The 14,750-nt window shown below is 36.2% G+C and overlaps 2 long non-coding RNA genes and 1 pseudogene across 4 annotated transcripts; all 3 read right to left on the minus strand.

Moving 5' to 3' along the window:
- Positions 1-702: 702 nt before the first annotated feature.
- On the minus strand, positions 703-3,408 carry LOC147498342 (phytosulfokine receptor 2-like; annotated as a pseudogene).
- A 138-nt stretch (positions 3,409-3,546) lies between these two features.
- On the minus strand, positions 3,547-4,544 carry LOC147498343 (uncharacterized). The gene is made up of 3 exons (XR_015194786.1): positions 4,125-4,544; positions 3,902-3,955; positions 3,547-3,648 (listed from the first exon to the last, which is right to left on the minus strand). It is a non-coding gene; the product is annotated as an uncharacterized LOC147498343 (long non-coding RNA).
- A 5,522-nt stretch (positions 4,545-10,066) lies between these two features.
- LOC147498344 (uncharacterized) lies at positions 10,067-14,433 on the minus strand. Of its 3 annotated transcripts, none has more exons than XR_015195441.1 (8): positions 14,109-14,433; positions 13,739-14,020; positions 13,352-13,607; positions 11,777-13,080; positions 11,247-11,473; positions 10,974-11,123; positions 10,593-10,664; positions 10,067-10,127 (listed from the first exon to the last, which is right to left on the minus strand). It is a non-coding gene; the product is annotated as an uncharacterized LOC147498344 (long non-coding RNA). The 3 variants fall into 3 exon arrangements; XR_015195443.1 differs by having other exon boundaries at positions 10,593-10,685; XR_015195442.1 differs by having other exon boundaries at positions 11,247-11,495.
- Positions 14,434-14,750: the final 317 nt, after the last annotated feature.

A 14,750-nucleotide genomic window follows, 5' to 3' on the forward strand; every position in this document is an offset into this window, starting at 1 on the left:
AACTTCATCTCTACTCTCAATTTTTATCTCATCCGAGCACTTTGAGTCCGATTAGTAGCTAACTTCCTTTGATTATTATTATTACTATATTGCCCCTACGTTTATTTTCAACAGTCTAATCCTAGTATCGCTATTCGGTTGATGCAGCGTCGCGAAATCAACTTTTCGTATTGTTACGTCATGCGTTCGGTACATTTTCGCACTCAATTTCTTTTGAAATTTTTTCGTGCATCTTTTATTTTTTTCGGTGCATTTTTCAACCATTTTTTAACTACATTCGTCCCCGTATCGTTAATTTGATATTATGTCGTTTCCGATAAATTCCGCGAATTTTTCCGATTGTCATTTTCCTATCGTTTTACGTTCACCGACACTTTTCGTGATATCGTTAATTTGACATTATTTCGTTTTCGATATTTCACGAATTTTTTCCGATTGTCCATTTTCCTATCGTTTACATTCACACGACACTTTGTTATATATTTCCCTTACTATTTTTTAGATTCCATTTTTCCCAGCTTTTTCTTCTCTTCTTTGCCATGTGAACTTTGTTCGTGACAAAGAAGGCGATGTTCGACCCCACATACGTTAAAACGTCTATTAGTAGGGGTCTCCATTTTATTCATTTAATCGACAGGGCTAAAGCCTCATTTGCAATACCATGGATGTACAGGCCCATTAACTCATGTGTCTAAGGCTGAACCTTAGCCACATGACTTGCCACTAATGTACATTGATTTATGTCCAGATTCATTTCTTATTAAAGATATAATTATCAGTTGAGAGTTGTATTCTATCACAATTACTCAAGCAACAAGATTACTTGAGCTACAAGGACTCTCTACTCTACCTATATAAATACCACATTATTTTTCATAAGGAACTACGTGGAAACTTGATCCCTAGATAATAGATCTTGGGTATGTAGGTAGTCATTATTCGGTTCAGTTTCATCTCCCCCAACATCAAATTCCTCTGTTTCTTAGTGCGTTCTTTACCATTGCTCTCGTTGTATTGAAGCAGTTTACTGCCGAAACACAGGCCATAAAATCCCAGTGATCTTATTGTTGCTTAATAACGACAGAGGGAAGCTTGATGCCTGGTTGTATTGCAGACCGTTAGCACTCTGGTTACACTTGACATAGAAAGGTATGCCAACGGATGCAGTAGCATTTGTACAACCATTTGGCGAAGTACTTAATAACCACGACGGAGGGAAGCTTGACGCCTGGTTGTATTGCAGACCATTAGCACTCTGGTCACGCTTGACATAGAAAGGTATGCCAACGGATGTAGTAGCATTTGTACAACCATTCAGCGAAGTAAGGCTCTTCAAGTTCGTCAATCTTCTTGGCAGTTCTCATGTAAGAGAATTATTTGAGATGTCCAAGTAAAACAGATTTTCCATCTGGCCAATCCATGGAGGGATGCTACCATTCAAGTGATTCCATGATAAATCAATAACCTATAACCTTGTGGTATTCAGTAACCACATAAGAATTTGGCCACGGAGTGCACAATTGCCAACAGCAAGGATCATCAAGTTTTTAAACCTAGTAACATTCTATGGAATTTTTTCCCCATGGAAATTCCTTGTGAGAATAAGAGTAGTTAGACTATGGAATTGCTGAAGTACACCCAACGCCCCTGGCAAATTCTTAAAGCTATTGTTTGACAAAGAGAGAAATGAAAGAAACGCGAGATTTGCAAAATCGTTAGGGATCTCCCTATGGAAATTATTCTTAGCAAGGTTTAAGGTTTTCAACTGCCTACAACTTGATAGAGTATCAGGAAGGGGGCGTGAGAAATGATTAGTGGCAATATCATGTGAAGTTAGATTAGGCAGTCTTGTCAAATTGAGACTGATGTTCCCTGTATGAGAATTGTTCCAAAGGTCGAGCACTTGAAGCATTGGACAAAATGATAGAGAAGATGGTAAAAGCCCAGAGAAAATATTGGAGTGTGCACTGAACTGCTCTAGTTATCTGTGATTTCCAAACACATCTGAAACAACTAAAGTTTTAAGTCTGAAAAAGCTTACTTAGTCTCTTGCTCAACTGCCCATAAAAGTTGTTGAAAGAAATAGATAGCTACTCCAAAGATGACATCAAATATAATGTCTGGAAGATGGCCAGAAAGCAAATTGGAATCGACATGCAACTGTTGAAGAGTCGTACTGCAATTGGTTAAACCTTTCGCCATAAGCCCTCCAGAGGAATCTGAAGGCGTTGCAGATTTTTGTATCGATGAAACCATTGAAACAATTGCTACTTGTATTGAGTACAACAAGATTCGGATAAGCATCAATTTCAAGCAAACCCCCAGTAAAGAAGTCGGTTGATATATTAAGCGACAGGATAGACGTCATACCATTGAGCACCTGTGAAACTGATCCAGATAACATGTAGTAGCTAAGATCAAGAACCTCCAACTTCTGCAGGTTAGAAAGCTCTATGGAAATATCACCTTCCAGATTATTGAATGAAAGATAGACCAAGCAATTTCAACTGATATAAACCACTCTAGATTAAGGCATCTACCATGTAAATTGAATCAAGATTCAGATTATTGCAGGAAACACCATCCCATTTACAGCAAACAGAATTAGTAGACCACACCGAGATAATGGAACCATTTGTAAGGTTCCCAGAAAACTCCTTCAATGCCAATAAGTCATTTGGGTCACAACTCTGGTTCAGGGGTTCAAGACTCAAAGATGAACATATAAATGAGGCAATGCAAACCCATTTGAGGAAAGTAAGTGACATAAAATCCATTATTACCATTGATGAAATCCAAGGAGATCTTCACCTCAAATCTAAGCTCAAAACCCCATAAATATCTAAATATCTATCAAACTAACTAAGAAGCTTATAGATCAGAAATAAACAAAACTCACTGCTCGCTAAGGAAAAAAGAAGGAAACCCAAAGCATTAAGCAATATAAAAGAACTTGAACATAACTTACATGAGATTCTTAGTGTCCACGGCCCAAGCGAGAGGGAGAGTGAGGGGTAGATGGAGGGACAGAAATAGGGAGATGGAGAACGAAGGGTTTAGTTCCTTAAATTGGTGGGAAGTTGGAGGGGCAGAAAGAGGGAGATGGAGAACGAAGGGTTTAGTTCCTTAAATTGGTGGGAAGTTGGAGGGGCAGAAAGAGGGAGATGGAGAATGAAGAGTTTAGCCTGCTTAAATTGGTGGGAAGTTCGGCAGGCTTTTAATAGCTGGGGTTTTTAATTCTAAATGGTCAAGGTGTATTGAGTCTTGACTCTCAATTTACACCCGCTGAAATCGAATTCTAGCCGCAAGTGAAAAAACTGCATAGATATTGCCTTCTCTCAACACACCCCCTTTAAGTATATCTTGGAAATCGTCAAAAAAAATCTTCAATAAGACGACATGAATATGGGTACCCTGGTAATAATGGGAAAAAAATTAGACACTCTATTGATAAGACAGTCTATTGTATAATTCCTTGTGCAAACAGAGAGCTTGAGAACTGTTATTACCTTTGGATCCAAAAGAAGAAACTCTAAGCTAAGTACATCCCTATTGTACTTATTCCTCAGATTGACTAATTCCCACAGCCTTGTTATAGCGGTCCGATCCGTTTCGGAGTTTATCCAGGTCTTGACATTTGCGTTGTACCTGTTAAGTTGAGTAAAAGGGATAAAGTGAACAGACCGTTAAGGAGAGGTTAGGACATTAGGTGCAGGCAGGCAGAACTCGAAAGTGAAGGGAGGACTGAAATGAGCTCATTAACACCGTAGAAGTTTGGCAAAGAGTCCAATACTATACCATGACCAAATCACATACTAATATTAATCAAGAATCTAAATTTTGAAACATGAACTATCTATATTAATTACAATTTGTGAATATCCTTGGAAATCGTACTAACCTTGAAAGAAGAAGTTGAAACACCTAAACTGCAGAGAAGCAAGTCCACCTTCTCCTACGGAAAGCATAATTATCAACACACCAATTGAGATCACAACGAAATATGATTTGTAAAATGAATTTTGAAACATAAAAAGTTAATAACTAATAAAGCTCAAGAGTAGATAATGAAAATGAATTGAAGCAAAGAAGTAAATCAGAAATTGTAAAATTGAGGAACTTACATGAGGGTTGCGAGAGTTCCGATCAATGAGACTATATGAGTTGGTTTTCTTTCAATTTCTCCAACAAAGTTTTCTTCATCTTCACGTTGAGTTTTGACTTTTGATGAGTGAGAGATTGTCATAGGCAAAATAAATAAGAAAGGAGAATGGTTTTGAAGGTCGATAGATCCTCGATTTTTTTAAATGAATTCTAATCGGCCTAATTTATTCTCGAATGAAAAACAAAATATTTCCAAAGCTGCAAAGAGGCAGAGTTTCATCATGATATTTGATCTGACGCTAATTAACCATTAAGAACTTTTGAGATAGAAGTTGAAACAGTAAAAAAAATGAAGGGACTTCTTGCTGGAGAAATGGTGTTCATAAAAATCGGTTATGCATGTTTGGTTATTATTTTTGGAGAACGAAAGGGTTTCTTCCAAGTAGGTGTTAATGGCGAGAGTGAGAACCAAGGGTTTGCACACGAAGGGTTTTAACAATTAAAATACTTAATTAATTCCTAATCCAACGTGGCGGCACGGATTTCATAAGAGACATCGTCAATAGTGTGTGATATAAAATTGTACATGCATTTATCTAATAGAAAAATAATCCATTAGAACTACGTATGTGATGCTAAAATTCTTTATTTGTCTGATGTTGGAAAATGAATTATAGCACAACAATCTTTAGAATTCATCTGTTCTATATGTATTGATGTTTATTGTTTACTAACACAATGACTCCAGAGTTCACATGGTTGGCTAACCCCTAACCATCATTAGTGGCTTGATCGCCTGAAATTATAATAACGTAACAATACTCATGGCATTACATGCATGCTACTTACAATCATCTAAACAGCCTTGGAAGACAATGTTCAACTGTATTAAAAAAGAACGCAGTAAGAATTCGAAGAAAGCTGAAAAAAGTAGTGGTTGGATAGGTCTTCTTACATTCATATGTAAATAGTTGAAATAGGTTCATTTGCAAGATGATCGATACTCTCTCGATTTCCAACTTAATCTGCTAAAAAAAAACTCTTTCACCAAGCTCAATGGGGTGGACTTAATAATAATAATAATAAACAACAGTTTGTATGTGTGTGTGTCTGTGGTTTAATTAAGCTAATTTATATATATAACTTAACCTAACAGTCTGATATTAGGCATAAATCATCAAGGAATCTATAAGAGAATATCTGGAGAGAGAGAGAGAGAGAGAGAGAGAGAGAGAGAGAGAGAGAGAGAGAGAGAGAGAGAGAGAGAGAGAGAGCAGTTGATGTATATATCCAAAGTGTGCCAAGTTGACAACTTAGTTCCTATCTTATTGCAAATCATTGAAGAACAAAAAACCTGGGCCCGATTGTATGGAAATAGTGTACAATGAGTTTTCCTGCTGAAACTTACGGGAACAAATACATCAAAATTCCTTCTACATTACATACTTAGAGAGCAAAACAAAAGAACTAATAGTACATACATGAACTTCGAAGCAAAAAGTCGTCTTCTCACAGCCCTTCAGAGGAAACCATAGAGAAATTGAGTTTGATTTGACTTAGTGGCCTTGTCAGGACTCGAAGGCTCGAAAGCTTGAGCATCACTTGAGCAAAGTCCCGCGAGAACAGTGGTCCATCTGATGAGTAGGTTTAAACCCAGCTTGCAGTTGCTTCACTGGCCATCAACTGCTGATCAACATGTAGAATCCCCTTCCCTTCCACCAATCTCTTATAGTAGTGTGTACCAAACCCTGATCTTGTTGTCCCCTCATAGTCCGTATTCATGCCAGGCTCCTCATGTAAATCCCCACTGTTATTACATCTTGACCTCATCTGGTTTAGAAATCCTGGTTCAAGAGAAGGGTCAGATCCACCACTCCCTGCGAAGTTGTATAAACGATTGTGGAAGAACTGGCAGTGAATTATTCCAATACTATGAGCACTTGATGAACAACCATGACAGTTCCATTAGGACTGCATGTAACAGCCAATACTGCAGTACCAAGCACATGCATTTAATATTCCCATTGACAACATGGACAAAAAGTATTAATTATTAAGGCATCCTACCCAAAGAAGTAAATCTCATACCATGATAAGGGTAAATGTACTTTCAGATTATGAAATATATAATTCAATGATGTGCTCTCTAATTCTAAGCAATTAATTTGGTTTTAATGCATTAGCGCTTTGTGTTCACAACTTCAAGTAAAAGGTTGTGATACTTTAGGGTGCACACTAAGAAATCAACAAAAACACAATCCCATTGTAGCAGGCAGAGAGAATAACTTATTAAGGGATAGGAGGAGGCAATGATGAGATCACCTGGAAGTTGTAAACTGATCAGATGACATGGAACTGTGATTAGAACAACTGATCTACATGTGATGTTCTCCTTGGAAACATATGAAACGACTCTCATAATCTTTCTTGGTGTGATTCCACCGCAATTTGTTTTTCCATGGTAACTATACATTCAAAACCAAAGCATTAAAAATGGTAAACGCATCTATAAATGATAGTCTAATACAACATACTCCATTAATTTACTAAAACGATAGAAAAATAGTTAAGAACGCTAAATGGCAGAATTCAGAGAAGAACAATAACTATACACAACGTAACCTATAACTAACCTTAGGTATATGAAAGACCTTCATCATGGACAACAACATGATGACAGTTGGTTCCAATGAGTATGTATTTAGGAGAATTGGTTTTGCCATTCAGAAGGGGCTTGCGGCGCAATTTGTAGCACATATGACCCCCTTCTAACTTCGTATGATTTATTTTGGATATCAAATAAAATATTATTTTTTTTAAAAAAAAAAACTTGATCAATATGAAGATTAAAAGATTTGCACTGAGAACTTTTGTGTCGAAATCACTGGTCATACCTAGAAATGTTGATAAAATATAGTAAATCAAACAATTAACTAACCTCAGTTTCCAGTTCGCATAAGTACATCATGATATATTCATGCGATACCCCTGAAAGTTTCCTCTGCTTTTGTTATGCATGCATTCAAACAATAAAAAGCAAGAAAATATCAAGTGGTATTAAGTACAAAGATTAACGGAAATAGAAGATTTAAATATGTTTGGTGGTGTTGGTATTAGGTTTTGGTGTGACAATTTTAGTTTGTATTTTAGTATTCCTACTATTAATGATAATCATTTCTTTCAGGCACTCTAACAAACACTCGGCGCTAAATCACTAATTTATTTTAATCTCATGTTCTATCAAAAAAGAGAGGAAGAATTATAAAGGAAAAAGTAAAGAGAAAATAAAAATAAACTGCATAGCCAAGAAAAATAAATTTTGATTAAGTTTGACTAAATAAATTCAGAATATATATTTAGCAAAAAGAATATTAAGTGCGAGGGGTGCAGCCACTTACTAATTTTGACACAGTCATTTGCTTCACCAATCATGCGAAGAACTCACTCCGTTGCCATGTATCAATAATATCTCTAAGACCAAAAGTATGTACAACAAAAATAGTAACATATTCACAGAATATTCTTTCCCACCTCCTCCACCTAGGTTTGTACTATTATCAGACACATCACAGTCTGTCATAGCTATTCTGATCCCGTGACTATAGGCTTCTAGGCTACTCCCCTTAAATTTCTTCTTGTGCTTTGAAAAGATGGAATGGCAACACCAATTGGTTAATGATGTTTTCTACCTTGAACAGTTTCAAGGTTTAACAATATTATTTAAAATGTTACTACTTACACATAAAGACCAATAGGACGTATGTGAAGATCCAAACAGCTAAGTTTAATTTGAAGTATGAAACTATTGTTTTCACCTGGATTATAACTAAAATATATAGGAATCCAAACATTTCACTGGAAGTTTAGATGCATCTAGAGATATTTGTCTAGCTTTCTTGTTAAAAGTCCTAAGGTAGTAGGGTTTGATACTGTTTAGTGAAGAGGAGATTCGATGGTCAATTGTGGTGTGTGTGTGTGTTTGGGGGCAATGCACAGAGCAGATGTCATTTATGCCAACATTCACTATCATTAAAATCAGAATAACACAATAGACCAATTAAATTGGGAAAGAGTCAATGTGCCAAGCAATATAGTTCACTGCTCATGCACAAAAGGAAAAGATGAAAATCTAATTGCTATATATAGTGCAACCTATGTGTAATTCATTCAATGTTCAAAGCAGAGCACAAACTATGATACTTTAGCTCGCTTCCTCAGCGACCTACTGCAATTTGCTCCTTCCCTCTTCTACATCTCAACATTCTACGTCTCACCTGTGAACCTCGATAAATAAGTAAATCAAAACACTAATGTGAACCAATTGTGTTTGTTCATCACGTTGAAATTCAATGGGGTGGACAAAATAAATTAGAATGAAACGATAATTAGTGCAAAAGTTGTTTGAATTCTTTATAATTACTAAAGAGTTTAAGATTACTAAAGTAGAAATTAGCAAGGATTATTACATAAAAAGTAATTGTTAAACGATGTCATATGCAAATTGGTCATATGGCTTGAGGAAAAACAAACATATCACCTATAGGTCCACTTTATTTTAACTATGGCCATACCCCATGAAACCTTCAATACATACTAAAATTTCTGAAATACTTCACAAACAAATGCATGGTCGGAAGGTCGCTTGTTTTCATTGCACATGCGAGTTACCGTTATGCGGACCTATCATTATCGATAGGGGTGATATGAAACGAAAACTCAAACTCAACATGAAATGAAGGAAATTCTCTACAAGTAGCCAAAAAATTAATGAAATAGAGAACAAAATATCACCTGAAACAGGTATGCTTCACATACGGTAGGCTAGGCAAGTCTCATTACCTTGAATATGGATACGTGAACTGCATTAAAAGAATAAGAGTATAGTAGAATAATATCAATAAAGTAGGGTATGATATCACCTTAACTACATTTAACACCAGATTTGCTTGGTAACATCTTTCCTTTGCCGTTCGCTCATTTTTCCCTGAAAAGTATACAAAATAGACGATAAAACATTTATTGCTTCCAATAAAACCATAAATTGTCTCTAGGCCAAATCCCCATAAAAGCGCATGGATATACAATTTATTTCTATAATGAAAGCTTACGTCTAAAGAGTTTGATTTTTAGTGCATTAGAAATGAAACGTGTAAACTGGAATTCAGACTCTAAAAAGATAACGAAAATTTGAAAACCATAGACTGAGGACAAAAACTATACGCATGCTAGAAATATGAAAACCATTGTACTTCAATTGCGCAATAACAAAAGGTGGTGTGTTGAAATATCTCTAGCATGGTGTAACTAATTACATAGAATGCTATGTAAAGAAGGTGACCTTCTAGATATGGAATATATAGATCGAGTTAGATCCTCATTTAGAAATATTCCTAATCAAAACCTCATATTCTTAGTAATTAAACTTATAAAATACTACAGTAATAATGCCGCCATGCACATTGTTGACTGTGCATAGAGATGCAGAACACTATATTAGAACTTGATATACATGCCGGTGTGCATAAGAAGGAAGTCACCTATATATTGAAAGTGGCTCTCACCTTACAGTACTCTGCTCATGAGCTTATCTTGCATTTAGTCAATTAATGAACCAAATCAAAAGGGCAATATTAGGACATGTAATAAGTATAGTACACATGGAAGATTTACTCTTAAGTTGATGATTTAATTTGTGATAATAGATAGTCACTTCTAAATTATCTAAGCCCCCAATTCCAATCAAACACCAAAAAAAGTCGTTCAACTCTTCAATAGAAGTTAAAGGCACAAATTGGTTTCTTTCACCAAAGTCTATAGGTGTTGCATTATTCTAACCAATCAAAACAAACTATTCAACTAAAAATGGTCCATAATCATGAGAAAGATTCACAAAGTCCACACCCATGTTTACCTTTTCAATGACTTCTGCTCTACCTTCCGTAGTCTGCTTGGATGTTGTATTAACCGATAGTTGAGCCATGCGCAAGTAGAAGCCACTCCCACAAACACTGTCCTCGGAAATTCTGCATTGTTCATTCATTCAAGATAGAATTAGAAACAAAAAGAAAATATTTGGAATACTATAAAGCAAAACAGGACAGAGGAGAAGAAAGGGACAAAATTAAATAAGCTCGTTAATTTTCCCTCTGGACCGTTTTTTCCTTTTTTAAGTTTTAACACAAACCAAAATTTTAATGGAAGGTGAATGGAGAGAATAGAGACTGAGAACATTACTTTTATTTTTTAGCTAAATTGTGAGAATCATGAGAAAGTTAAGGTGGGCAGAAATTGGAGGGTGTTTAACGCCAATAATCTATGATTGTGTCACCTTAAAGATTGCAACTCTTCCTAGTTGACATGGCAGTGATATCGTTTTTTAGACCTGCTACATTCTAATTCTTTAAGGCATTTTTACCAGCTGAATTGAGATAATACATATTCATTTTGGAAAGGCCCGTGGAAAACTAAACCAAAAGTAGTCATCTAACCTTTAGTGTAAAGCCAAAGATGATCTTGCAATTCCAAATGCCAAATGCAAAACCGGAAGAAGGACCTCCGTGCTGAAGTGTGGAAACAACAACCTTTAGAAAAGTTGACACGTATTCCATCAAGAGGCAGTTAATGAAGGGTTGCAAATTGATCATGATTAAGATGGCATAAGCATACTTGTACGATAGATAGTACTACTCTAATATACTATAGACACTGAAATAAGAAGTTTATCATAAAATAGAAAGCACAACTTTAAGAGAGTAATCAAAAGGAGCAAAGTAAACCCACAACCAAAAACCCCATGAACAAAAACTGGCAATCACTTCATACAGTTGAACATAAGATACGAAAGCAAGACATATTGTGTCTAAAAATACCTTGGGCTTTGCTTCCCTTTTGTAACTTTAAGACCTCCTCCTTCAATATGCGTTTTCCTGGACTGAATGTTTCTCACCTTCTTTGTCACGAAAAACAGGTTCCTCACCTCTTCCACAGTTCCACTCATAGAAGGATCCAACTTTTTATACCTTAATAGCATTAATAAAATCAATATTTACCATCATGAGGTGCCATTATCAAATAGCCTTGGGCTGATCCACATCAAAAACTCCGACTTGCTAACTTTGGCAGCTTAAGATTATAGATTGTACCTTCTGAGAGACTTAAGAACATTCCAGTTTGTGTGGTTTCATCGTGAGTCCACAAAGGTAGTGTATGTTCTCTACTGCAATGGACCTCCATGCATGACAAACTGCAGCGAAACGGATATAATCTCTCAGACATAGTATACGCAAAATCATCAGCTCCCAAACATGTTTTGGGAGTTCAAAGCAACCATCCTCCATCTCTCTGATGGAGATAGATATCTCAATCCTGGCTGCCAACCAATCAAAAAATCACTGATGAAACAGAGAAATCTAATTAGTAACAGCTATATCTCGGGCAAACCCCCAGCATTATTTATAGGATGGAGAATCAAAGAGAGCCTTGTACTTGACGTAGTTTCCTTTTTGTCCACGGACACTAATTCTTATACCACTCTAAATTCAAGGAGATTAAGGCTTGCTAATTACTGGAATCCTATATTACTAAAAATTTTCCCAAGAACAGAAACTACTATCTAAATGCAGAAATACAAAGTATTCAAGACTTGCTAAATAGAGAAATCTTTACTAATTACCATGATTTCTGCAACGCAGCTCCGCTCCAAGATGGAAGTTGTAATTGAATAAGCGTGTTTCATGGATTGAACTCTTTGCACTCACATGTTGTAACTCTATTTGTATAGAGACTAAAAGCAGGTGGAATCCCTTGTTGTATTGTTGCTTCGTTTTTGCCTTTGAGCATAGTGGATTGTCCTGACAATATTTGTAGGCAATAGATGGACTGTCAAGGATCTCTCAAAATCACATGAAGAAGAAGTGTGAGGGTAGAGTGAAAGAGACGGGAAGAACTTTGGAGAACGAATGATTTTAAGGTTTCTGTTTTTTTTCTCATTTAATTTTAGTTTAAAGCCTTTGAGAGTGAGAATGAAGGGTTTGTCGATTCTTTTCCCTTTTCACAATTAAGACGGCTAATTAATTAATTTCTAACCTTTCTCATTCTGTGTCTAACCTCTCTCATACTGTGGCGCATTGTGGACCCTTGATTTATACCCCCTCAAAACGAATCCCAGCCGCGAGTCAGGAAACAGTCCTGTTTTGTTAAGTTGATATCCGGACACTCCCTTAATTCAATGTACACTCCCTTAAAGCACAAAGCACACAACACTGTGAAAAGGACTTACTTTCTGCTCCCTCAACAGTTCTACTTACCTTCAATTTTGTACCACCAGACACCAGTCCTAAATGTATCAACCATGCATGCCGATATCAGTGATCCTAGGTGAACACAAAGGTTATAAGTCCCTGATTGTTACTTTACCTTTGCGAATGCTTCTGTACGTCATAATGCATCTTCCTCGTACACTACACCAGATCTGTTGAAAAAAGACATGGCAGGTGTGTCGTTTTTCCAAAAAAAAGACACTTTCTTAGTGTTGGATGGTGACCCGTTTTTTTAGCAGTCGTTTTTTTTCTACGACACTTGACATGTGTTGTTTTTAATTTTTTCAATTTTTTTTAAAAGAGCTACATCAGGGCCAAAAAAAGCCCAAAATCTATTGAATCATGACCAAAAGAAACCCACCTAATACAGGCTAATTAGATCCAACCTCTACCCTAGTGATCCAAAATCCCTTTAGAAGCCCAACCAAAACAAAGCCCACAACATACAAGATCAACGAAGATGACGCTTTATATATTCTGAGTTCTGACAACTATCAACTATCAATTATCAAAATAAGAATTTAGGATATCCCAAAATACCACAAATTCCGGCATTACCAATAAAACAACAAGTCTGTTTTATTGAAATCCCCAACAGAAAATGGAACTGCTCATAATAGAATCATGAGAAATGTAGTGACCAGCATACCAATAGTACCTACAGCACAAGATAAGAAGTTAAATTTACAATATTATGAGCTTAAAACACATCAAGAAGTAAGAAAAAGAAGAGAATTTGAAAAACAGAAATATAAGAATATGTTGTACATTTATAAATCTGACTGTACACATGAAACTTCAAGAATTCTAAATACATGGCATAAACTGCAGAAGCAATGTTGGAACCTAAAATATCGAGTATGCAAGCCCCATATCTGTCATAAGTATGTCAAACCTACAAGATGAAATACAAAAGGACACAAACTCACCATAAGCATTTCCTATCTGGATTTGATTTCTGATTCCAGCAGTGATGGCGATGCAGAGAATCATAAGGATCCAATTTATTTCAGGTATGTTATATCTGCCCAAGGAACTTTCTAGATGTATGAACAACCTTGACTCTAGGAAAGCAACCAAGTGCATGTGCCTGCTTGATTATTGAGAAAGTTGCAGATATTGTAGCGTGACTTGCAACAATAACAGCTACAGTCCCAAGAACAAACATTGGCCAGTATACACCCTCTGCAAAAATATGATATGTTAGTTAGTTATCAAGCTTTTTTTGGAGAGATGACCACATTAAAGTTTTCGTACAATGTACTACAAGAGATCAAAACAGACTTGGTATGGAATGATAGAAAGTTTGCAAATACCTATTCATACACAAATGCACATTTTGTTTTATGTACTTAATTGGTTGCTTTCGTTGCCACTTAAACAAATATATCCCACAGCACTACTAGATTTTTCTAAGATCACCACAGAGGACAGGACTTGATGCAAAGGTAAGCTTGCTCCTTTGTGACCTTGAAATCATGAGTTTAGTCACAATAACTGTCTCAACACTTGCAAGGTAAAGCTGCATACATCTGACCAACCCGAACGGCAACGTACTAACGGGACCCTTGTGCACTAGGCTAACCGTTCGTGATAGACTGAATAGATAGTTCGAACTTAGATAAGATAGTATAACAAACAGGACAAAAAAAGGAGATCTAGATGTGAGTTCAAAATATGAAGTACCTTCTTAATAGTGTGTGACCAAAATCAGCAGTATCATCGTTTTTGCTTGTTTTAGATGAAGAACGAATCTTTCCATACGCTAGGAGTCTTGAATGTGATAGTTTAAGCTCTGCTTAATGGCTCCTACTCTTGCTCCACCTAGACATACCACCCACTTCACCATGGCGCCCAACCCATGGAAGGGTTCCCAAAGGACTTGGACATGAGCACCTTGTCTGGCTTTATGGACTTCAGCTGGTGACCCATGTACCTTTTTACATGCTCGAATGATGAGCTTTGAAAAGTTTCCACCATGAGTAGTCACAAACGCATCTGATTTCAAGCACACCAGAAGTCGGTCGTTGGGCTGCCAAGGCCGGTCATTGGTCACATGCTTCCCTGAAACCAAAATTCCCTCTTTTACTTGTAAGTTCCTCCTTTGTAACCTGGTTAGAATACCACAAAAAAAATATAAAAAAATAAAAAATAATAATAATAATAATAATAATAATAATAATAATAATAGCAATTAATTGGTATCTATTCCGTGTAAAGGATGTCAATGAGTATTAGGGTGTTACTAATACCAAATTTGAATACTAGGGTTTCATTTCTCATTTTCTCATTATCAAAGCTACTTCAATAATTTTTCTTAGAAAACAA

Source organism: Coptis chinensis, chromosome 5, assembly GCF_015680905.1.
Source record: "Coptis chinensis isolate HL-2020 chromosome 5, ASM1568090v1, whole genome shotgun sequence".
NCBI classification, from domain to species: domain Eukaryota; kingdom Viridiplantae; phylum Streptophyta; class Magnoliopsida; order Ranunculales; family Ranunculaceae; genus Coptis; species Coptis chinensis.